This window comes from Saccopteryx bilineata, chromosome 1, assembly GCF_036850765.1.
Source record: "Saccopteryx bilineata isolate mSacBil1 chromosome 1, mSacBil1_pri_phased_curated, whole genome shotgun sequence".
NCBI classification, from domain to species: Eukaryota; Metazoa; Chordata; class Mammalia; order Chiroptera; family Emballonuridae; genus Saccopteryx; species Saccopteryx bilineata.
The window spans coordinates 47083912-47110346 of record NC_089490.1 but is presented as its reverse complement, the minus strand read 5'-3'; the positions used below and the strand labels follow the sequence as shown (position 1 = coordinate 47110346).

The window sequence follows — 26435 nt, the reverse complement described above, 5'->3', positions numbered from 1 at the left end:
CTTTATTAAATCTCATTAATACTATCAACAAAACCACCCTCAGATGCCATTAAGGAAGAGAAAATCGAATATCATGGATACAAAAGAAAGAGAGGTAACACAGCTAGATGAGGAAAAATCTATGGAGAAAAAATTTAATATATTGGAAACCTTGGATCTAAATGACAGAGAATTCAAGATAGAAATACTAAAAATCCTCCGAGATATACAAGAAAACACAGAAAGGCAATTTAGGGAGCTCAGAAAACAACTCAATGAACACAAAGAATATATGTCCAAGGAAATTGAAACTATAAAAACAAATCAAACAGAGATGAAAAACTCAATTCACGAGCTGAAAAACGAAGTAACAAGCTTAGCTAATAGAACAGGTCAGATAGAAGAGAGGATTAGTGAAATAGAAGACAAGCAACTTGAGGCACAACAGAGAGAAGAAGAAAGAGACTCAAAAATTTAAAAAAATGAGATAGCCCTACAAGAATTATCTGACTCCATCAAAAAGAATAACATAAGAATAATAGGTATATCAGAGGGAGAAGAGAGAGAAAATGGAATGGAGAACATACTCAAACAAATAATAGATGAGAACTTCCCAAGCCTGTGGAAAGAACTAAAGCCTCAAGTTCAAGAAGCAAACAGAACTCCAAGTTTTCTTAACCCCAACAAACCTACTCCAAGGCATATCATAATGAAATTGACACAAACCAGCAGCAAAGAAAAAATTCTCAAGGCAGCCAGGGAAAAGAAGAATACAACATATAAAGGAAGGCCCATTAGATTATCATCAGATTTCTCAGCAGAAACTCTACAAGCTAGAAGAGAGTGGACCCCAATATTTAAAGTCCTGAAAGAGAGGAACTTTCAGCCACGAATACTATACCCATCAAAGCTATCCTTCAAATACGAAGGAGAAATAAAAACATTCACAGATACAGAAAAGATGAGGGAATTTATCATCAGAAAACCCCCACTCCAGGAATTACTAAAGGGGGTTCTCCAATCAGATACAAAGAACAAAAAAAAAACAGAGCCACAAGTAAAAGCTCCAAGAAGAACACAATAAAACCAAATTTAAACTGTGACAACAACAAAAAGAAAGAGGGGGAGAAGATGGAGATTAACAGTAGCAAAGGACGATGGAGTGCAAAAGTACTCACAAAATAGTTCACTACAATGAACAGGGTAAGGACCCTTTTCATTACTCAAAGGTAACCACCATTGAAAAAACCACCACAGAAGCACATGAGATAAAAAAGATAGCAACAGAGGAAAGATGTATGGAATACAACCAAATAAAAACAAAAGATAGAAAAACAAAAGAGAAGGATCAAACAAGACACAAAACTAACAGAAAGAAAGATATAAAATGGCAATAGGGAACTCACAAGTATCAATAATTACACTAAATGTAAACGGATTAAACTCACCAATAAAAAGGCACAGAGTAGCAGAATGGATTAAAAAAGAAAATCCAACTGTATGCTGCCTACAGGAAACTCATCTAAGTAACAAGGATAAAAACAAATTCAAAGTGAAAGGCTGGAAAACAATACTCCAAGCAAATAACATCCAAAAAAAAGCAGGTGTAGCAATACTCATATCGGATAATGCTGACTACAAGACAGGAAAAGTACTCAGAGACAAAAATGGCCATTTCATAATGGCTAAGGGGACACTGAATCAAGAAGACATAACAATTCTTAATATATATGCACCAAACCAAGGAGCACCAAAATATATAAGACAGCTACTTATTGATCTTAAAACAAAAACTGACAAAAATACAATCATACTTGGAGACCTCAATACACCGCTGACGGCTCTAGATCGGTCATCCAAACAGAGAATCAACAAAGACATAGTGGCCTTAAACAAAACACTAGAGCACCTGGATATGATAGACATCTACAGGACATTTCATCCCAAAGTGACTGAGTATACATTTTTCTCCAGTGTACATGGATCATTCTCAAGAATTGACCATATGTTGGGCCACAAAAACAACATCAGCAAATTCAGAAAAATTGAAGTTGTACCAAGCATATTTTCTGATCATAAAGCCTTGAAACTAGAATTCAACTGCAAAAAAGAGGAAAAAAATCCCACAAAAATGTGGAAACTAAACAACATACTTTTAAAAAATGAATGGATCAAAGAAGAAATAAGTGCAGAGATCAAAAGATATATACAGACTAATGAAAATGACAATACGACATATCAGAATCTATGGGATGCAGCAAAAGCAGTGATAAAAGGGAAGTTCATATCGCTTCAGGCATATATGAACAAACAAGAGAGAGCCCAAGTGAACCACTTAACTTCCCACCTTAAGGAACTAGAAAAAGAAGAACAAAGACAACCCAAAACCAGCCGAAGAAAGGAAATAATAAAAATCAGAGCAGAAATAAATGAATTAGAGAACAGAAAAACTATAGAAAAAATTAATAGAACAAGGAGCTGGTTCTTTGAAAAGATCAACAAAATTGACAAACCCTTGGCAAGACTTACCAAGGAAAAAAGAGAAAGAACTCATATAAACAAAATCCAAAATGAAAGAGGAGAAATCACCACGGACACCGTAAATATACAAAGAATTATTGTAGAATACTATGAAAAACTTTATGCCACTAAATTCAACAACCTAGAAGAAATGGATAAATTCCTAGAAAAATACAACCTTCCTAGACTGAGTCAAGAAGAAGCAGAAAGCCTAAACAGACCTATCAGTAGAGAAGAAATAGAAAAAAACATTAAAAACCTCCCCAAAAATAAAAGTCCAGGCCCTGACGGCTATACCAGCGAATTTTATCAAACATTCAAAGAAGACTTGGTTCCTATTCTACTCAAAGTCTTCCAAAAAATTGAAGAAGAAGCAATACTTCCAAACACATTTTATGAGGCCAACATAACCCTCATACCAAAACCAGGCAAGGATGGCACAAAAAAAGAAAACTACAGACCAATATCTCTAATGAATACAGATGCTAAAATACTAAACAAAATACTAGCAAATCGAATACAACAACATATTAAAAAAATAATACATCATGATCAAGTGGGATTCATTCCAGAATCTCAAGGATGGTTCAACATACGTAAAACGGTTAATGTAATACACCATATCAACAAAACAAAGAACAAAAACCACATGATCTTATCAATAGACGCAGAAAAGGCTTTCGATAAAAGACAACACAATTTTATGTTTAAGACTCTCAACAAAATGGGTATAGAAGGAAAATATCTCAACATGATAAAGGCCATATATGATAAACCATCAGCTAACATCATATTAAATGGCACTAAACTGAAGGCTTTCCCCCTTAAATCAGGAACAAGACAGGGTTGTCCACTCTCTCCACTCTTATTTAATGTGGTACTAGAGGTTCTAGCCAGAGCAATCAGACAAGACAAAGAAATAAAAGGCATCCATATCGGAAAAGAAGAAGTAAAGGTATCACTTTTTGCAGATGATATGATCCTATACATCGAAAACCCCAAAGAATCCACAAAAAGACTACTAGAAACAATAAGCCAATACAGTAAGGTCGCAGGATACAAAATTAACATACAGAAGTCAATAGCCTTTCTATATGCCAACAATGAAACAACTGAGAAGGAACTCAAAAGAATAATCCCCTTCACGATTGCAACAAAAAAAATAAAATACTTAGGAATAAACATAACAAAGAATGTAAAGGACTTATATAATGAAAACTATAAACCATTGTTAAGGGAAATCGAAAAAGATATAATGAGATGGAAGAATATACCTTGTTCTTGGCTAGGAAGAATAAATATAATCAAGATGGCTATATTACCCAAAGCAATATACAAATTTAATGCAATTCCCATCAAACTTCCAATGACGTTTTTTAAAGAAATAGAGCAAAAAATCATCAGATTTATATGGAACTATAAAAAACCCCGAATAGCCAAAGCAATCCTAAAGAAAAAGAATGAAGCTGGGGGCATAACAATACCTGACTTCAAACTCTATTATAGGGCCACGACAATCAAAACAGCATGGTATTGGCAGAAAAATAGACACTCAGACCAATGGAACAGAATAGAAAGTCCAGAAATAAAGCCACATATATATAGTCAAATAATTTTTGATAAAGGGGCCAACAACACACAATGGAGAAAAGAAAGCCTCTTCAATAAATGGTGCTGGGAAAACTGGAAAGCCACATGCAAAAGAATGAAACTGGACTACAGTCTCTCTCCCTGTACAAAAATTAACTCAAAATGGATCAAAGATCTAAACATAAGACCTGAAACAATTAAGTACATAGAAGAAGACATAGGTACTCAACTCATGGACCTGGGTTTTAAAGAGCATTTTATGAATTTGACTCCAATGGCAAGAGAAGTGAAGGCAAAAATTAATGAATGGGACTACATCAGACTAAGAAGTTTTTGCTCAGCAAGAGAAACTGATAACAAAATAAACAGAAAGCCAACTAAATGGGAAATGATATTTTTAAACAACAGCTCAGATAAGGGCCTAATATCCAAAATATACAAAGAACTCATAAAACTCAACAACAAACAAACAAACAATCCAATAAAAAAATGGGAAGAGGATATGAATAGACACTTCTCCCAGGAAGAAATACAAATGGCCAACAGATATATGAAAAGATGCTCATCTTCTTTAGCTATTAGAGAAATGCAAATCAAAACGGCAATGAGATACCACCTCACACCTGTTCGATTAGCTATTTTTAGCAAGTCAGGTAATAGCAAATGTTGGAGAGGCTGTGGAGAAAAAGGAACCCTCATACACTGTTGGTGGGAATGTAAAGTAGTACAACCATTATGGAAGAAAGTATGGTGGTTCCTCAAAAAACTGAAAATAGAACTACCTTATGACCCAGCAATCCCTCTACTGGGTATATATCCCCAAAACACAGAAACATTGATACGTAAAGACACATGCAGCCCCATGTTTATTGCAGCATTGTTCACAGTGGCCAGGACATGGAAACAACCAAAAAGCCCATCAATAGATGACTGGATAAAGAAGATGTGGCACATATACACTATGGAATACTACTCAGCCATAAGAAATGATGACATCGGAACATTTACAGCAAAATGGTGGGATCTTGATAACATGATACGAAGCGAAATAAGTAAATCAGAAAAAAACAGGAACTGTATTATTCCATACGTAGGTGGGACATAATACTGAAACTAAGAGACATTGACAAGAGTGTGGTGGTTACGGGGGGGAGGGGGGAATGGGAGAGGGATAGGGGGTGGGGAGGGGCACAAAGAAAACAAGATAGAAGGTGACAGAGGACAATCTGACTTTGGGTGGTGGGTATGCAACATAATTGAACGACAAGATAACCTGGACTTGTTATCTTTGAATATATGTATCCTGATTTATTGATGTCACCCCATTAAAAAAATAAAATTATAAAAAATAAAAAAAATAAAAAAAAAATAAAATAGTACTGAATGTCAACTGTAATTGAAAAATTAAATTTTAAAATTCATTTAAGATAAATAATATAATAAAATTTTAAAAAACAAGAAAACCTGCTCTTTGGCACATATCTTCACTTTCTGTTTGTATCAAATGTAAGCCTAGTTCAGTTAGATTTTCTAAGCACTTCTAAAGGAGAATGGAAACGACCCAGGTGGTAATCTCAGTAATCTCTGAAATTTCTTTATCCTTAACTCAATAGTTGACTGTGAAAGTGTATGTATGAAAATCAATCCAAGAGAGAAAACACACTGTTTTTACTATCCTCCTAAGAAACATGCTACGACTAGAGTACAAATTGGAGACGTGCATTTCAAAACCATCTATTCCAATAGTTCCCTTTTCCAACTATGAAGCCAACCAACTCTTGAGAGGATTTCTATTTTTAACAAACTTGAAGAAATATGGCACACTGCATGACCATTAAAATAGATAAGCTTCTTTCAACTCTTGCTTCTGGAGTTTAAAACACTGCCAGAAACTGAGGTGCAGGATAGATTATTTTTGTTTACAAATTTAGAATCATTTCAGTTTCCCAACAGTGTGCTTTAGCAGTGATCTGTGCTGTCTGGATATAATTTTTATTTAAAGATGAAGAAAAGGGTCGCATTTTTTACACCCACACATAACAGAATGTTAAAATAACTATTTCAGACTCAGTGTTGGCTTTGGCCTCCCCAAGACAACAGATGGCAACTACACCCACATTCCAAAGGGAGGTGTCACACTAGCACGCAGGACTTGTAAAGGAGGTTTCCAAACACTGGTGTTGCAACTCGCGACCAAAAGCCTCAAGATGAAAATAAATTAGAAAGGAATTTTAAAAGAAAGTTTTGATGGGTAGGAGTCACACACACCCTACTCTTAGGGATCAGGTGGGCACTGCTTGCCCCTCACTTCGAGCCTGGGAAAGGGACTTTGATGGGACGATCCAGAGAGCTGGCTGTGTGTGCCCAGGGGCACCCTCCAGTTGTCAGCGGGTAGGCATCGATATGCCTGAAAAACCCAAGGAGCAAATCAAGGGGGTCCTCGGGTTACAACAGTCTTAACATACAACATTTCGAGTTTACAACGCTCACCCCATAAGAACTTTAAAATATTGAGACTACGAGTGCTTCAGCTTATGCCATTAGCATCATACTCAAGGACTGCGTGGGTGAACTGTGTAGTTTGGTTGCGTGAGGCTGAAGAATACGCAGTACAGTGTACAGCACTGTACATTTATGTCCTTTTCCTGTTTCTGTGGCTTAGTTGCGTTTTTGTGTTCTAGATTATGATTTTACAACTGTGTTAGGATAGGTAAGTGACTTATGCTAGTGCTTTGACCTACATCAAAATTCAGGTCACGTCACTGTCGTAGGAATGGAACTGTGTCAGAACCCCCCTGTACTGCTTCTAACCAGCTGCAGTGACAGTTTAGCTATGGGATTTGCTGAGTGGGGAGGTCTGTGCCTCCTGAGTTTCAAAGAGCAGTGAAAGTGTGACCACTTTCCCTCAACTATACAGATAGGCAAGAGAGAGAGAGCTAGCAGGGGACTACCTTCTATCGTGACCAAAACCAGTCTCTTGAAGGGTAAGGCAACTTCAGGAGATGGAAGTTGGAGGTGAAGTGTAGACGCCCAGGATCTGAAGATGGAGCTATGAGCTGCCAGTTGGAGGAGACAAATTCAAAAGCATCAATGACACACTGAATGAGAGACCTCCCAGTGATGGTGCAGATGCTCCAAAGAACCCACATAAAAGATCTAAGAAGGAAAGGGGCTAATTTTAAATGCCTGCAGTTCTTGAGAGCCCTGACACCAGATGACAACAGCATTATGTTAAACAACATTAATTTGCCATTTCTGTAGGACAAATGTTGGCAAGTTCATATGACTTGTTCTTATACACAGAGTAAGAATTTTTACCCTCGCCTACCTTCCCTCCACCCGATCCAATCCCAGGAGAGTCCACCACAGCCCAGTGAGTTGGGAACAAGCAGCCAGACCACAGGAGATCCGAGCTGAGAGAAAAGAGCACTTAATTTGGTTGGCTGGACATCTTAGTTACTAAATGTAGACTGGCTTGTGTGTGAACATGTAACCAAAAATGACAAACTTTTATTACTGAAAAAGAACCAAAAGAATAGTGAAATTTGCACTATATTTCATTCAAGAACTAGAAAAGAATTGATCCCAAAGAACAGGACTAAATGGCAAAAGAATAATCTGGGGATTTTTATTGTACCTGTAGAATATGTTCTGCCCCACAGTCACACAAAAATAACTGGGCACACCAAACTGGGCAACCACTCATGTTCAGAAGGCTGGAGATATAGAGAGCATCCACATTTCTGACTAATAAGACATTTTCCCGGATCCCACAATGGCAATGGAGAAGGCAGACAATCCAATGGTCACCTCCCAGGACCAAAGTGGATTACAACTTAATATAAGAACAATCATCTTGAAAAACCAACTTTGGACTAAATGAAGAAGAGTCTATAACCAAGGATCACAAAAGAAGCCACACCAAGACTGGTAGGAAGGGCGGAGACATGGAAAGGGCTGCCCCGCACCCAGAAGTGAGTGGCAGTGGAGGGTCCAGAGGGATTCTCACTGCAGGGAGGTTCATCCTGAGAGGGGAGGGTCCTACGCCCGACCTGGCACCACAGCCTTGAGCCTCAAAGCCTAGAATAGGTACCCACATGGCATTTGGCTGTGAAAAGGGCCAAGGTTTCTGTCTGCGAAAAAAAGACAGAGCTCTCGGAGACATAGGCTCCATCTTAAAGGGCCAGTGTAGAAAATATTGTTCACAGCCACTTACCCAGGTCTACAGAGGAGGAAAGGCTGAAAAAACTAGAGTTGCGTGAGGAAAGTGTGAAGTCCATGGTCCAGGGAGAAACACTGCAGGGGACAGCCACCAGGACCTCTGTGCTGAGTCATTCGCCAATACAGTACTGCAAACACCATCTTTCTTGGGCAGAGCAATTCCCTCCATGCAGCATCAGCCTGTGGGAAAGCAACTGCTGCACCCTCGGGAATGTCTCCTGCCCACCCTATGGAGACTGGGCAGATCTGAGAAGTGAGCGAGGAAGCAGGGGGTGTATCAGTGACTCAGTTTTCTGATGTTGAGACCTGAGCTTGCCCCCTACACACTTCTGAGTCCATGACTGGTGCCTCATGGGAGACTCAGTAGAAACTGTCCAAACTGTGCGCAGATCACATCTCTGGGCCTCAGAGGCCACACTCACCAGACTCCTGATGGCCACAACCTACTGAGGTCTGTGAAAAAAGTCTGGACAGACTGATACCTGGGACCAAGGGGCAGGATCCATACCCACCACCCTTCCTAATCCCTGAATTGCCCTAGGCTCTAGACTCTACCGCAGGTTTTATTTCAGTAGCAGAGCCCAACAAGTAGCCAGCACAAAGGCTATAGGAAGAGAGCCTTAGGAAACCTTGGCCTTTTCTTAACTTTCCCGTAGGTCCAGTGTGGATAAAAGCCAGACTAAGTATGCGGCTTGGTATTTCCATGTGCACCTGGGCCCAGCAGAGGCAGCCACAAAGTCTGGATTGCTTATAGCTCCAAAAAGGTTACTGAGGGCCAGTCAATGGCAGTGTCCCCCATTGGTCTTATACCGGGTTCCCTCCAGGGAGACCCAGGTCCAGCACATCCACAGGCCAGCTGCAGAGAACACCAGTTCAGGACGTGACGACCCTTGCTGGCAGCATGTCCTAAGGGAGGGCTCATCTGACACTGGGCCCAGCAAAGGCGAGCTGTGCTTTCTGTGATGAGCACCAGCACAGCTGGTGTCATGTGCCTTGGACAGGATAGAGCTTCACAATGGGCCAGCCCAGGCCCCAGATATCCTACCCCATTGGGCTAGGTTGCACAGAAGGAAGGGAGGGAGGCTCAGAGCAGGCACATTCAAAGTATGGTCCCCACGAGCCTATTGGTGGGTCTGGTCAAGGGGCTTAGCCACTTTCTGCATGAGCACAGTCAGCCCCAAGAGAGGGTTCTATCAATCTTCCTCCCTGACACCAGGGGCTCACCAGGTCGAAGAACTTCTGCAGAGGGAACTGTCAGCCCCACCTAATCTGAGCCTGCTGCTCACCTCACTGGAGAGAAATAGATTGGAGTATCCAGCAGTGTCTGAAGGATTAGGCTCTGGAGTAGGGGCCACTTTCCCCAAACTGAGCTCCTGACCAAGAGAACCCTAAAGGAGGGGGTTCCACTAACGTATTCCCAACCTCACCTGCCTTAACCCAACAGTCTTTAGAGGGGTTGCAATCTATAAAGGGGTTGGTAGAGGAAGGCCAGTCTGAGTGCACACTACAGTCTTTCTACAGAAGATTCTGTGGGAAGATCATGCAGCTACAAGAAGAAGTAGAGCAGCTGAAACGTGGGGGCAAATCTTACGGAGCTTGGGGATTTTACACAGCTGCTGTCATCTCTAAGCAAGAGGAAGCTGATCTTTATACACAGGTCGATGCTTCCCATACTACCTAGGCACAGAATACACAAAAACAAACATTGAACAGAGTAGTAGCACCAGAAAGGTAGCCCAGGGCAGATTAAAAACAACAGCTGATGCCAACTCAAGAAGACCCAGAATCAACACAACCAGCAGTGGGTGGCAGATGAACTCAGCTAGCTACACAAGCAGCATACCCATAGGAGGAATCCAGTAGGCACCAGAAACTACAGAGAATAAATATACCCAATAGCATCAACACTGCCCAGTGTCTAATAAATACATATGATCAAGGTTGACCCTTAGAGCCAGCCAGCCTGAAGGGATAACCTCACCAACAAAAGGGCCAAATGCTTTCAATACATACAACAGGAGGGCAAATACCACCCTCAAACATTCTTAAAGCAAGGAACTCAGGTAGCCTGGAAGTCAGTACCACTGAGCCCATCTTCTTTATAAAGACACCAAAACAAATTTCAAAGTCAGAGGAGAGCTATCTGATACACAGAGAAAATGGGCTTAAAAAGAAATATAACCAAATGAATCAACAAGAGAAATCACCAGAAAAAAAAACTAAATGAAATTAAAATAATCAAACTACCAGACACAGAGATTAAAATAATGATTATAGGATGCTCAAGGATCTTAGAGTAACAATGGATGATCACAATGAGAACATAAAGAGATATCAAGCATCAAAAAGGACACTAAAATCATAAAAAAGAACCAGTCAGAAATGACAAATACAATATCGGAAATGAAGACTGCACTAGAGGAAATCAACAGCAGTCTGGATCCAGTAGAGGATCTAATCAGTGATTTAGAGGACAAGATAAACATAAGCACAGAAGCAGAGCAGCAAAAAGAAAAAGGCTCAAAAAGATTGAGAAAATTCTCAGAGAGCTCTGTGACAACATGAAGAGAAACAACATCCACATCATAGGCATTTCTGAAGGAAAAGAGAATGAACAAGGGATAGAGAACCTGTTTGAAGAAATCATAGCTGAAAACTTCCCTAAACTGATGAAGGGAAAGGTACCACAATTTCAAGAATCACAGAGAGTCCCATTAAAGATGAACTTAAGGAGGCCTAAGCCAAGACACATAATAATTTAAATACCAAAGTTAAGAGACAAAGAAAGGACACTAAAAGCTACAAGAAAAAAGCAGTTAATTACCTGCAGAAGAGCCTCCATAAAGATGACATCTGACTTCTCAACAGAAACACTCAGGCCAGAAAAGATTGGCAAGAAATATTCAAAGTGATGCAAAACAAGAACCTACACAAAGACTACTTTATCCAGCAAGGCTATCATTTAAAATTGAAGGAGAAATAAAAAGCTTCACAAACAAAAAAAGACTCAAGGAATTCATTACAACCAAACCAGTACTGCAAGAAATGTTAAGGGGCCTGCTATAAAAAGAGCAACGAAAAAAAGAAATTGAGAGAAAGAAAATTGTAGATTTAAAGAATACAATGGCAGTAAATAAGTACATATCAATAATATACTTAAATGTAAAGGAATTAAATGCTCCATTCAAAAGATATAAGGTAGCTGCATGGATAAGAAACCAGGAACCCATATATATGCTGTTTACAAGAGACCCACTTCAAAACAAAAGATACACATAGACTGAACATGAAGAGATTGAAAAGAGCATTTCATGCAAATGGAAATTTTAAAAAGCTACGAAAGCAATACTTATATCTGACAAAATAGCCTTTAAAACTAAGGTTATAGTAAGGGAGAAAAAAGGTCATTACATAATGATAAAGGGAGCAATACAACAAGAAGATATAGCCATTGTAAATATTTATGTACCTAATATAGGAGCATCAAATATATAAAGCAGATTTTGATGGACATAAAGAACAAAATCAACAGCAATACTATAATAGTAGGGAATTTTACTACCCCACCAACATCAATGAATAGATCCTCCAGACAGAAAATTAACAAAAAAAAATAGCAGCCTTAAATGACACATTAGATCAACTGGATTTAATTGATACCTTCAGAACATATCACTCCAAAGCTGCAGAATACACATTCTTTTCAAGTGCTCATGGTACATTGTCTAGGATAGAACAAATGCTAGGACAAAAAACAGGTCTCAATATATTTAAGAAGACTGAAATCATATCAACCATTTTCTCTGATCACAATGGCATTAAACTAGAAATTAACTACAACAGAAAATCTGAAAAACATTCAAACACTTGGAGGCTAAATATCATATTATTAAGTAACAAATGGGTTAACAATAAGATCAAGGGAAAAAATCAAACATTTCTTTGAAACAAATGAAATGAACATAAAACAACCCAAAATCTATGGGACACAGTAAAAACAGTTCTGAGAGAGAAGTTCATAGCATTACAGGCATACTTTAAGAAGCAAGAAAAAGCTCAAATAAACAACCTAACCCAGCACCTAAAAGAACTAGAAAAAGAACAACAAATAAAGCTCAGATGAAGGAGAGGAAGGAAATAATAAAGATAAGAGTGGAAATTAATGACATAGAGGCTAAAAAACAATACAAAAATCAATGAAACCAAGAGCTGGTTCTCTGAAAAGTTAAACAAGATTGACAAACCTTTAACCACACTCATCAAGAAAAAATAGAGAGGACTCAAAAAAAAATAAAATTAGAAATGTAAGTAGAGAAGTAACAATTGACACAGAATTACAAAGAATTGTAAAAAAAAGAAATACTATGAAGATCTGTATACCAAAAAATTGGACAACCTAGATGAAATGAATAAATTCCTAGAAATATACAATCTTCCAAAACATAATCTGGAAGAATCAGAACACCTAAACAGACCAATTATAACAAATGAAGTTGAAAGTTATCAAAAAAACTCCCAACAAACAAAAGTTGTGGACTGAATGGCTTCATAGGCAAATTTCGCCAAACATTCAAAGAAGAAGTAACACCTACCCTCAAGCTATTCCAATAAATTCAAGAGGAGGAAAGACTTCCAAGTTCATTTTATGAGGCAAGCATTATCCTCATTCTAAAACCAGGTAAAGACACTACAAAGAAAGAAAACTATAGGCCAATATCCTTGATGAATACAGATGCTAAAATTCTCAACAAAATATTAGCAAATCAGATCCAGCAATACATTAAAAAGAGCATACATCATGATCAAGTGGGATTGATTCTGGGGAGACGAGGCTGGTACAATAAACACAAATCAATCAAAATGACTCATCACATAAACAAAAGGAAGGATAAAAGTCACATGATTATGTCAATAGATGCAGAAAAAGCATTTGATAAAATCCAGTACCCAGTTGTGATCAAAACTCTCAGCAAAGTGGGAATACAGGCAACATACCTCAACATAAAAAGGCTATATATGACAACTTGATAGCCAATATCATACTCATGGACAAAAATTAAAAGCAATCCCCTTAAGATCAGGAACAAGATAGGGGTACCCCCTTTCACCATGCTTATTCAACATAGTTCTGGAAGTTGTAGCCACAGCAATCAGACAAAAAGAAGAAACAAAAGGCATCCAAATTGTAAAAGAAGTAAAACTATCATTATTTGCAGATGATATGATATTGTATACAGAAAACCCTAAAGTCTCAGTCAAAAAACTATACCAGGTAAATGAATTTGGCAAGGTGGCAGGATATAAAATTAATATTCAGAAATCAGTGGCATTTTTACACACCAACAATGAACTGTCAGAAAGAGAAATTAAGGAAACAATCCCCTTCACTCTTGCAACAAGACCAAAAATAAATAAAGTACCTAGGAGTAAATTTAACCAAGGAGGTAAAAGACTTGTACTTGGAAAATTATAAGACATTGAAAAAAGAAATCAAGGAACATACAAACAAGTGGAAGCATATACCATGTTCATCTACCTATTCATGTTCATGAATAGGAAGAATAAACATCATTAAAATGTCTATACTAACCCAAAGCAATCTGTAGAGTAAATGCAATTTCTATTAAAATGCCAATGGCATACTTCACAGACCTACAACAAATATTCCAAAATTTATGTGAAACAAAAAAAGAACACAAAAAACCTCAGCAATCTTGATAATGAAGAATAAAGTGGGAGGTATCATGCTTCCTGATATCATTACAAGGCCACTGTAATCAAACAGCTTGGTACTGGCATAAGAACAGGCATATAGATCAATGGAACAGAACAGAGAACCCAGAAACAAGCCCACACCTTTATGGTCAATTGATATTTGACAAAGGAGACAAGAGTATACAATGAAGTAAAGAGAGCCTCTTTAACTAATGGTGTTGGGAAAATTGGACAGGTACAAGCAAAAAAAATGGAACTAGACCACCAATTTACACCATTCACAAAAACAAACTCAAAATGGATAAAAGATTTAAATTAAATCACGAAACCATAAAAATCTTGGAGGAAAACATAGGCAGTAAACTCTCTGATATCTCTCACAGCAATATTTTTGCCAATATATCTCCACAGGCAAGTAAAATAAAGAAGAAAATAAACAAATGGTATTATATCAAACTAAAAGCCTTTTGCACAACAAAAGACACCATTAACAAAATAAAAAGATAACCCTCACAATGGGAGAACATATTTGCAATGTGTCTGATAAGGGATTGACAATCAAAATCTATAAAGAACTTCTAAAACTCAACACCAGGAAGGTAAACAATCCAATTAAAAAATGGGCAAAGGAACTGAACAGACACTTCTCCAAAGAAGACATACAGATGACCAAAAGACATGAAAAAATGCTCAACGTCACTAATCATCAGAGAAATGCAAATTAACACCATGATGAAATACCATCTCACATCTGTTAGAATGGCTCTCATTAACAAATCAACATACAATAAGTGCTGGCGAGGGTGTGGAGAAAAGGGAACCCTCCTGCACTGCTGGTGGGAATGCAGACTGGTGCAGCCACTGTGGAAAACAGTATGGAGTTTCCTCAAAAAATTAAAAATGGAACTCCTTTTGACCCACCTATCCCACTTTGAGAAATATATCCTAAGAATTCCAAAACACTGATTCAAAAGAAGATATGCACCCCCATGTATATTGCAGCATTGTTCACAATAGCCAAGATCTGGACACAGCCCAAGTGTCAGTGGAAGAGTGGATTAAGAAGCAGTGGTGCATATACACAATGGAATACTATGCAGCTGTGAAAAAGGAAATCTTACCTTTTGCGATGGCATGGATGGACCTAGAGACTATTATGCTAAGTGAAATAAGCCAGGCAGAGAAAGACAACTATCATATGATCCCACTTACATGTGGAATCTAATGAACATGGTGAACTGAGGAACAGAATAGAGACAGAGGCAGGGTTACAGGGAGCAGAAGAACAGCTGTCAGAGGGAAGAGGGTAGAGGAGATGGGATCAGAGAAGGTGAAGAGATTAGTGAAACTATATATACATAACACACAGATACAGATAACAGGACAGCAAATCCCAGAGGGAAGTGGGGGAGGGGCCAAAGGCAGTGTAATAGGGGGCAATTGTTAGGAGGTGAGGGTGTTATATTGAGTAGGACACTTGAATCAATGTACACAATAAATTAAAATTTTTAATTAAAAAAATTATTTTTTAAAAAAGACATTTTTCCACTAACACAGTTAGGCCTTAGAGTTCTAGACCGATTCCAAAAAAGTTTATGTAATCTTATCATATGAATGAAATTATATGGAAGTTTTGCTACTGTCCCCACCAGATACTATATTAATTCTCTGCTTCTTAGCAACAAAAGTTTTAAATGATGTATGCACGCTCTTTCTTGCCCCAGTAATCTGGATTCTGTCTTCACTATTTCACCTGCACAGAAGGGTGCTCAGTACATGATGGCCACCTGCCTCTGCTAATTGCCATCTCCCCCTCAGGCCTCATTCTCCTGGAGGCCCCCAAAGTACCGGAAGCACCCGACATTCAGCCACCTCCTCTGAATCCCTTCCCCTCTGCTCTGTGCCTGCACCCTCTTCATTCTCTTTCCAAGCCTGGCTGTCTTCTCCATTGCTTTGGGTGGCTCTTCTTCTTAGCTCTAGATGTAGTGACAGGCAGTCCAAACCTTACCTGCTCAGGCCTCTACCCCAAATTGAGCTCCCAGCTCTGACTTACTTAGAATTTATCATGGGTGCTTCTCCCAAAGACTACACTGGAAATCCGGCGTCACCTCTGGCGAAAGACACACTGAAGCACATTAAAAATTTTACAAGTTTACTTGAGCAAAAATCAGTTGGAATCAGGCAGTGCCAAACCAGAAATGGTTAGGAGTGTTCAGGGAGAGACTTTTCCAGAAAAAATATGGAAGAAAAGTAAGGAAATTGTTGGTTGGCTACAGCCTAAAGCCTAGTTAGCTGTTTGCGGTGGGTTGTTCTTTGCATTTTGATATCGTTACTTTGAGGTTTTCCTGTGCTCAGGTTTTGGTTTACTTACTTAGGTCACCACAGCATCAGAGTCACCTCAGTCTAATGGCCTCTTTGTTATTTATTGTAATTTAACACCTTTTACTCTTCTTTCTCCTTTGCTCCAATCAGAACCCCAAACCTAATGAGTCTTCCTTTAAAACGTCACTTGAACTCATCCATTCCCCTCAATCAGCCTGCTATTCCCCTCAGGCTGGACTGTTACAACCCAACACCACAGGCAGTCATGCATTTATTAAGCAATGATACTAACCTCCTGGTGGTCTCCCTGTTGTCACACTGTTGCCTGAAACTTACTACAAAAATCAACAAGACAACAAATAGTGATGATTTCTTTGTTTGGGAGTTCATCATAAGTGTGTTAGTCTTCCTACTGAACAATGTTTGAGTGGATTTACACTGAGCATGCATTCCATGTATTATCAGAGGAAAATGACAAAAGTCTAATTTTTATATCTTTTATCATTCAAGAGGCTCATTCATGCACATTTTTGCTTTCTTTGCCCTCAGAAGTCTTATATGGAATTTATAACATTGAGATTCAAAGCGCAATAAAAGCTTTTAGAGCCCCCTACTATCTATAAAATGAAACTTAAAACTTTAGCCCTGACCGGATGGCTCAGTGAGTAGAGCCAATGCTCAGGGTTTGATCCCTAGTCAGGGCACACAGGAAAAGTGACCATCTGCTTCTCTTCTCCTCCCTCTCCTCCTTCTCTCCCTCTTCTCCTCCCACAGCCAGTGGCTCAATGGTTTGAGTGTTGGCCCTGGACAGGGGTTGCAGGGCTGATCCCTGACAGGCGCATGAGGGAGTCTTACTATCTCCCTTTCTCTCACTTAAAAAAAAAAAAAAAAGCCATTAGCCTGAAATCCAATACCCTCCAGAGCTTGACTCACAAACTCCGCCAACTCTCTCTTCGACTGCTACTCTCTACAAGGCCTCCACTTCAGACAAGGGCCTGCTCCCACGCTACGGCTCTGTCTCTGAGTCCCAAGCCTCATTTCACCTCCAGGTCCCCATTCAAATGCAATAGTATCCTCTATGTCCATTTAGTCAAACATGGAATTTTAAAGCGTGAAGAGGCTTACAAGTTCTCTTATCCAAACCCCTTTTTTCCCAGCTAGGGAAACTGAGATCCAGGGCTGAAATGATTTGTCCACAGTCCCTTGACTAAAGCACAAGATACTGGGTCTTGTTACTACCAGTCTAACATTCTTTGCATCTATTACATGAAACCTCATTGTGAGCTCCTTAGAAGTAGGATCTGCGACCTATTATCTTTAGCTGTTTACTGACTAGTGCTTCTTTCTACCTAACATACACAATAGTTCCATATTTTTAGCTTAATTCAGGTCCCTACTAATGTTTTCATGCTTAACCCTACTCATCATATAATAACCTCTTATGTTTTTACCATAAGATAAGCAAAAAATGGCCCTGGTCAGTTGGCTCAGCAGTAGAATGCTGATCCGGTGTGTGGAAGTCCAAGGTTCAATTTCCGGTCAGAACACACAGGAGAGGCGCCCATCTGCTTCTCCACTCCTCCCCCTCTTCCTTCTCTCTCTCTCTCTTCCCCTCCCACAGCCATGGAAGGAATGGTTCAAGCAAGATGGCCCTGGGTGCTAAGGATGGCTCCATGGCCTCACCTCAGGTGCTAAAATAGCTCGGTTACTAAGCAATGAAGCAATGCCCCAGATGAGCAAAGCATCAATGGGTAGGGGGCTTGCCAGGTGGATCCTGGTTGGGGTACATGCGGGAGTCTATCTCTCTGCATCCCTGCTTCCCATTTAATTAAAAAAAGATACGCAAATACTTTCAAATTAATAAGAAATCACAACAGAAATAGTAACCAGTAAAAGTGTCAGTAGATGTATATTGACCAACTTAGAGAAAGGACAAATGTGAAAAATGATTGAAAAAGTTTATTAATATTTACATTGTCCTTTCCTTTCCTGTTCAGAATCTAAACATCTGTCGCTTACACTGCAGTTGCAACATAAATCTCTAGGGGTATCAACCCAAACTGAACATCAGGACCAACTGTGGCAGGCTCAATAAATAGAGATGCCCGGTTCCCACTTTAGAGTGACTAAATCAGAATTAACAGGGCTGCAACCCAAATATAACAAAAAAATTCATTCATCCACTCCGTCAACAGAGAATTATTGTACCTAAATGCCAGTTGTGCTAGCAGATGGGGATATACTTTCCTATCATGGGGCTTTTGATGAAGTGGAAAGAAAGATATTCATCAAATAACCTCACACAAACATATAAATACAAAAAATAATAATAATGAAATAAATTAAATTCACAGGGAATTATGAAATCAGAAGATGAAGCTGGAAAAATAGAGTCATATCAGGCAGGGCCTTATGTAGGCCCTAGTAAAACATCTAAAATTTTTCCAGAGGCTAGTGTCCTCCCCTTCCCCTACTAATAAATAAGGTAGTCATATTTTTAAAAACTACACTGATGTGGCCCTGGATGGTTGGCTCAGTGGTAGTGCATTGGTAAGTGGAAGTCCCAGGTTTCATTCCTGGCCAAGGCACACAGAAGAAGCACCCATCTGCTTCTCCACCCCTCCCCCTCTCACTTCTCTCTATATATCAAATATATCTATCTATCTCTTCTCCTCTCCTCCTGCAGCCATAGCTCAGCTGGAGCGAGTTGGCCCCAGGTGCTGAGAATGGCTCCATGGCATCCGCCTCAGGCGCAAGAATGGCTTCAGTTGCAATGGAGCAACGGCCCAGATGGGCAGAGCATTGCCCCCTAGTGGGCTTGCCAAATGGATCACAGTAGGAGCACATGCAGGAGTCCGTCTCTGCCTCCCCTCCTCTCACTAAAATTAAAATTAAATACCCTGATGTCATTTTAGAAAGATGAAACAAATTCTGAATAATGATGGTGATGCTTGCAACAACAATCTGAATATATCTGGTGCTACTGAACCAAACACTTAAAAAAGGTTAAAGCAGCAAATTATATGTTATGTGTATCTTGCCATGATTTAAAAAAAAAAAAGAAAAAAAACTTCACTGATCAGTGCATACTGTGGTAGAGGTATTTTATAATGGCCCATGGAAGAAAGAAGAATCAAGTGCTGACCTCTAAAACCGATTCCTCCCTCCCTTTCTCACTGCACAAGGAAGAACTTGAGGTATTCCCCAAAAATAGCAGTCCCTAAGCAAAGGCTAACAAAAGTATTTTGGAAGCCACATCCACATTCCAGAGAGGATGCCACTGTTTTCTGACCTGTCACAATTTGCTCCATGCTTTCTATTAGGCTGTCATCACGAGCCAGGGGAGCTGACCAGATGCTCCTTGTAAAGTGCTTCAAGGACGGACACTGTCAAAACAATATTGTGCCCTTCTGCAAAAGACAAGGGGCTCCAGACAAACCAGATGGCAGCAGCAAACTGACCCAGGCAACAGCTAGGCAGCAAGGCCAGAAAAATAAGGAGACTTCTGAAAGGCTTTAAAAAAGGCTTGACTGCTGGCAACCCTTACCTGACCTTTCCACAACTAACTCAAGTAGATGTAACTGTTATAAACAAAGGAACAACTCAGATGAGACCGCTTCTGAATTACATAGTAATGTGACATCCACCGTGTTTTACACAGGGTTTCAAAAGAGAGACTTCGAACTAGGAGCTAGGGAGTTTTCTACCTTCTTTTTCCTGTCCCCCGCCCTCAGCAAGGCTTCAGTGTGAGATGATGCAGTCAGTTACGGCTAGAAGAGACCACCAGATTATCTACAGAGTTCCGTGACCTCCAAGCTAGACATGTATCCAAATGCCCAGAGAAGTTGTTGTGAAAATACAGATTATTCCCCCGAACACTGATTCTGTAAGTCTAGCAGGGGTCCCCAAACTTTTTACACAGGGGGCCAGTTCACTGTCCCTTAGACCATTGGAGGGCCGCCACATACAGTGCTCCTCTCACTGACCACCAATGAAAGAGGTGCCCCTTTCGGAAGTGCGGCGGGGGGGCCAGATAAATGGCCTCAGGGGGCCGCATGTGGCCCACGGGCTATAGTTTGGGGATGTCTATAGGGTGTCAGGGCTTTATTGAGCTACTCATCTGGAGAAGCAAAGTAACTTAGAGTCTCACCACTCAGGAGTTGAAGGAATAAATCAGGACCCTGCCCCCAGTTCTGTACTGGTTCCAGCACCCAGCATGCCTCTCAGCGGTGCAGGCAGAAACAAAGACGCCTGGCTGTGGGCACAAATCCAGAATGGGGTCCAGAAAACCAGAATCTACAAGAATGCTTATTGAAAATGTAAATTCCTGGGTCTCAGGCCAGCAACACTGACTCGTGATCTGTGTGAGGGGCCTGGACTACCGTCCTGAACAAGCTTCCCAGTCAGCTGACCCTCAGGCTCACTGATGTGTCAGAACTACTGGTGAGCTCTGGCGGTACACTCAGCTACCTGAGCACTCTAAAAGGGAAGACAGGTTTGCATCTGCCTGTGCAAGATGGCTGGGGGAAAGAGGGCACAGGGCTGCGTTATCAAGTAAGCAGGGGCTGGGGGGCAGGAGAAATGGGCAGTTAGTGTCTAATGGGTACGGAGTGTCAGTTTTGCAAGATGAAAAGAGTAGATGGATGAGGGTGATGGCTGCACAACGATGCAAATGTATTTAATACCACTGAACTGTACACTTAAAATAATTAAGAAAATAAATTTTATGTGTATTTTGCCATAATAAAAAAAATTGGGCCCTGGCCAGTTGGCTCAGTGGTAGAGCATCAACCTGGCATGTGGAAATCCCAGGTTCAATTCCCATTTAGGGCACACAAGAGAAGTGCCTATCTGCTTCTCCACCTCTCCTCCTCCCCCGTCTCTCTCTCCCTCTCTCTCCCTCTTCCCCTCCTAGAGCCATAGCTCTATTGGAGTGAGTTGGCCCCAGGCGCTGAGGCTGGCTCCTTGGCCTCCACCTCGGGCACTAAAATGGCTCTGGTTGCAATGGAGCAAGGGCCACAGATGGGCAGAACATCACCCCCTAGTGGGCTTGCCAGGTGGATCCAGGTCTGGGTACATGCAGGAGTCTGTCTCTGTCTCCTCTCCTCTCACTGAATAAAAAATTGTTTTTGGAAAAAAATATTTACAACTATTTGGGTGAGCCAAAGATACCAGTCAAGAAATAGATGCCTAGAACTAAGGACCCTAGAGAAGTACTGCAAAAAAAAAAAGAAAAGAAAAGCAGTGTCTAACTTCTAAAACAAGTTATCTTCCGAAAGTGTATCTGTAAGATCATTATCAAATCGGAGAGCCTTTCCCCATTGTCCTCTAACTACCTGAAATATAACGACTTGTAAAACACATCTATGAAGAGGTGTTACAGCTAAAATAAACCTCTTCCCTGGGGAGTGGGGGGTGCGTGGTGGTCCAGGAAGTTAAGGAGCAAACTGGTGGAAAGAGCTGGGAGTGACAGAAGAAAGAGTGCAACCCCAAAGCAGCAAAGAACTATTCATATTCAATGTGGGTATGCAAATTAAGTATATACATAACTAGCACCCAAAATAAGTCAGTATTCTCACTCAACTTTGCTAATTTTAAGAGGGCTTAAAAATCACAATCAAAAGTTGCTGCCTGGCCTGTGGTGGCACAGTGGATAAAGTCTCAACCTGGAATGGTGAGGTCGCTGGTTTGAAACCCTGGGATTGCCCAATCAAGGCACATATGACAAGCAACAAGCAAGCAATGAAACACTAAAGTGAAGCAACTATACTTCTCGTTCTCCCCACCCTATCTTTCCTCTCTCTGTAAAATCAATAAATAAAATCTTAAAAAAAAAAAAAAAGAGTTGCTTTGCAATTTAATTAAACTAGCATTGTAAAAAAATGTCTTTGAAAACAGAGAACTTTCTATGCCCACCATCAGAGACTACAATAAAGAAGATACAAAAAATAAGGATAAAATCCTAGAAATTTTACTAGATTAAAATAATCACTTATCATTAAAAATCCTGAAGGTGAAAAGGAATACTTGAAGGACAAAAGCAATTTAAGTAACCCAGAAAAGTTAGCAGCAAAATAAATGATTTATTCAAATTTATGGTGTATAGGTACACGTTGCATTACAGAAAAGCCCGAGTCCAGCTGTGTGCTTTACCTAAAGGATACCTTTCCTGACATGGTGGAAGGGTGGTTTAAAAATGCCACTCTGGCCTTGGCCAAATAGCTCAGTTGGTAGAACGTCATCTTGATTCACCAAATTTGTGGGTTCAAATCCTTGGTCAGCACGTACAAGAATCAACCAATGATGCATAAATAAGTGGAACAACAAATCAATGTTGTTCTCTGTCTCTCCCCTTCCTCTCTCTAAAATCAATAAAAACAATTTTTAAATGCCACTGTGATTTAGCTGCATAGTTATTACAAATCAAAGCTCTGTAGGTCTTGTATTTTTGAATACATTGGTTTTCAGTGATAATACTAGGTTCACTACATATTTCTCTAGAAACAAAATGGGATTGAAAACCCTCTCCTGAAAATAAATATTTTCCCCTCCCTGAGATGAATACTGAGAATGGTCACTGCCTTAGGAAAACAAAAATAGAGGCTATACTGATGGACTGTTTAAATACTAAATATATATATTTCCACCACAGTCACTATTAACTGCTGGAAGAAAAGAAGTTCAATAATAAGCAATTTACAGTGCATGAATGCTGTGCAGGAGCCAAGGAAGGATAGAAACCAGAGACCAGAGCTGAATTGGAGTTGCTTCTCATATCATTTCTTTGGTTATGCTGACCCCTGGTGGCCCTTAAAGGACTTCTTTTTTTTTTCTTTTTTTCTTTCTTTTTTTTTTTTTTTTTGTAATAAAAGGGCTTATTCTTCCTTAGTGTGCACACTAACATTACAATATCTGGAGGGGGCAAAGAGAATCTTTTCAGAATATATATATAAATATAAATATAAATCACATTATACATTTTAAATATCCTAAAGTATTTTGTTAATTATATCTCAGTAAAACTGGTGGAGACATTCTATCACCCATAATAAGTACTTGATCAACCTGTTTGTCTTCAAAAGGATGGGATGCTTTATAGATGCACATTTTTTTCAAAAAATTTTGGGTCCAAAAACTGGGTGCGTCTTATACAGTGGTTGTATAATTTTTTACTTGCATTTTTTACTTTTTCGTGCTTATTTTTGTGCTTATTGTTGAAGACAGTGATTCGTCATCAGACAGATGAGGACAAGCTAATGGATGGGAGTTTTGACAGTGATGAGGAGTTGTATGAATTTTATGATGAATAAAACTTGAGTTCAATAACTTTAAGTAATACTTTTTTTTTTCAAATTTCGGGCCCCAAAATAAAGGCGCATCTTACACATGGGAGTGTCTTATACATTGGGGAAATACAGTACTACTCCATGGCTTCAATACATTCATTTAATATTGAATTTTATGTGCAAAGCACTAAGTTCCAGAAATACAGGATGGACAAGCTCCAGAAGACGATAATAAAGTACTACCAACCAACAGTGAAATGCCTGAACCAGGAGAAGCACAGCGTGCTACAGGAATGTCTAGAGGGGCTAATCCGTTTTAGATAATGACTGGAGGGCAATGTCAAGTGGCTTGAACAGTAGAAAAACAGCGTCCCAGGGAACAGCACAGGAAGGCTCTGGGATAAGACAGACTGGTGAGTTTAGGAAACCTGAGGGGCCTGACCTGGGGTGGCTCAGTGGATAAAGTGGTGACCTGGTTGCCAGTTCAAAACCCCGGGCTTGCCCGGTCAAGGCACATACAAGAAGCAACTGCTACGAGTTGATACTTCCTTCTCCTTCTTTCTCTTTCTGTCTCTCTCTCAAATCAATAAATAAAATCTTTAAAAGAAAAAAAGAAACATAAGGGATGTAAGTCTAAAGCAGGGGTAGTCAACCTTTTTATACCAACCGCCCACTTTTGTATCTCTGTTAGTAGTAAAATTTTCTAACCGCCTACCAGTTCCACAGTAATGGTGATTTATAAAGTAGGGAAGTAACTTTACTTTATAAAATTTATAAAGCAGAGTTATAGCAAGTTAAAGCATATAATAATAATTACTTACCAAGTACTTTATGTCGAATTTTTGCTAAGTTTGGCAGAATAAATCTTTATAAAACAACTTACTGTAATTAAATCTATCTTTTTATTTATACTTTGGTTGCTCCGCTACCACCCACCATGAAAGCTGGAATGCCCAGTAGTTGACTACCACTGGTCTAAAGCATGGAGTTCAAGGACAAGGGTAGCATTTAACTGAAGATGAAAGCTAAAGTGGTGGGCAAGGGCCACATCTTGCAAATGTTTTTAATTTTTTTGGTACCTAAATTTCCTTATCCTTTTTTTTTTCCCTACCAAAGCCATATGATAGGTCAAGTCCACAAATCACTACATGAAAAGTCCTATAAATCTTCCCACCTACAATCTCACATCTCCCGCAAGTCTTTCTCCATTATTTTATCCTCCTCTCTCTTCCAGTACTTATTCTATTCACCACTCATTGAGCAAATTAATTGTCAGAGGCCACAACCCACCTGAGACTTCTCTGCCTGATCATTATGCAAGGCGGTTTCTGAATGAACCAATACTGGACATCAGCCTTAGGGGACGCTCATCCTGCCATAAAGAAGCTTGCTTATCGGCCCTCTAAGGACAACAGTTATTTAGTTGGGCCAATGAGGCCAGTCCAGATTTGGACCAGAGAACACCTTAAAGGTTGGCAGATGTGTAAGAAGAAAATGAAGCAGACCACAGGAGACAGAGGGAGTAGCTGGTCCCAAAAACATCAACTCATCCTTACAATAAACACTCTTCATCCCAAGGTGGTCCCAGTGAGACTCCATCCTTGGAGGCGCCTGATGGGCCTGGCTGACTCAGCACCTTGCCATTCTACTGCCTTCTGTTTTTCTGTCACTGTTCTGTGATTTAACATTTATCATACTATTCATCTCACCACAGCAATGTACAGTTCCTTATATTCATCACAGCATTATAAGCCCTCAGCGTAACTAGATGGAAGATGACGCGATACATAGATGGGTGGGTGGATAGATGGATGGATGGATGGATGGATGGATGGATGGATGGATGGATGGATGAACAAACAACTAATTCCTGAAGAATTTATTGGAAAATCAAAAAGTTGGAACTGAGAATAAAACCTAACTCCTTAAGACTCACAATATGCTTCCTAACCCTCAACCCCCGTCATTCTCCATATGCTCTTAACATCTCCCAAACCCCAGCCACCTGAGGCTCTGCCTCTACGCAAATCCTTCCCTCTCCTGAGTGCCATGAATGTCCACTCTTTCCTCCTTCTCTAGAAACTCAGTTGTCTGCGTCCCCCAGTGTCCATCGCCCCTGCTCCAGGCTTCCATGACTCCTGTACATGCCTCTACTCTTTCTCATCTCCTGTTTCCCCTTCTGGGGCACCTCTGCGTGCTCGTCAGCTTTGTTCAGATGTTCACAAACAACTGCCGACGAAGGTGGACTGGTTCTGCTTTTAGGATGTGGCTCCAGAAAATGTTAACCAAAGAAAAAAATTTTTTAATATTTTATTTATTAAGTACTTGGTACTTTTATCTAATCACACGTCTAATGTTGATGAGCGATTACTCCTAATACAGTGGTTCTCAATGGGGGGCGGGGAGGTATTTTCCCCAGGAGACTTTTGGCAAAGTTTGGAGACATTTTTGGTTGTCACACCGTGAAAGGAGGAGAGAGCCACTACTGGCATCCAGTGGGCAAAGACCACAGACCCTGCTAAATGTCCTCTAATGCGCAGGACAGCACCCTCAGCAAAGATCTTTTGTCCAAAATGTCAATACTGGGAAGCCCTGTTCTAATAGGATTATTTTTTAAAGCTCTTATTCACAAATTTATTTTAATAAATTCCAAAGGAAAAAAGTGAGAAAATATTCAATGAATCTTCAAATATCGTGCCATGATGCACAGGAAAAATCCTGAGGCAAAGACAAAGACAGTGTTTAATGCCCCTGCCCTGTTAGATCTCAGGGGTGCAGAAGTTAGCAGCAAATAAGGGAAGC

At 39.9% G+C, this 26435-nt stretch overlaps 1 protein-coding gene across 1 annotated transcript in view; it reads right to left on the bottom strand.

Annotated features, from left to right (window-relative positions):
- The window catches only part of CD109 (CD109 molecule), a 146918-nt gene that overhangs the window by 81729 nt on the left and 38754 nt on the right, over nucleotides 1-26435 (bottom strand). The gene's annotated exons all lie outside the window — the stretch shown is intronic.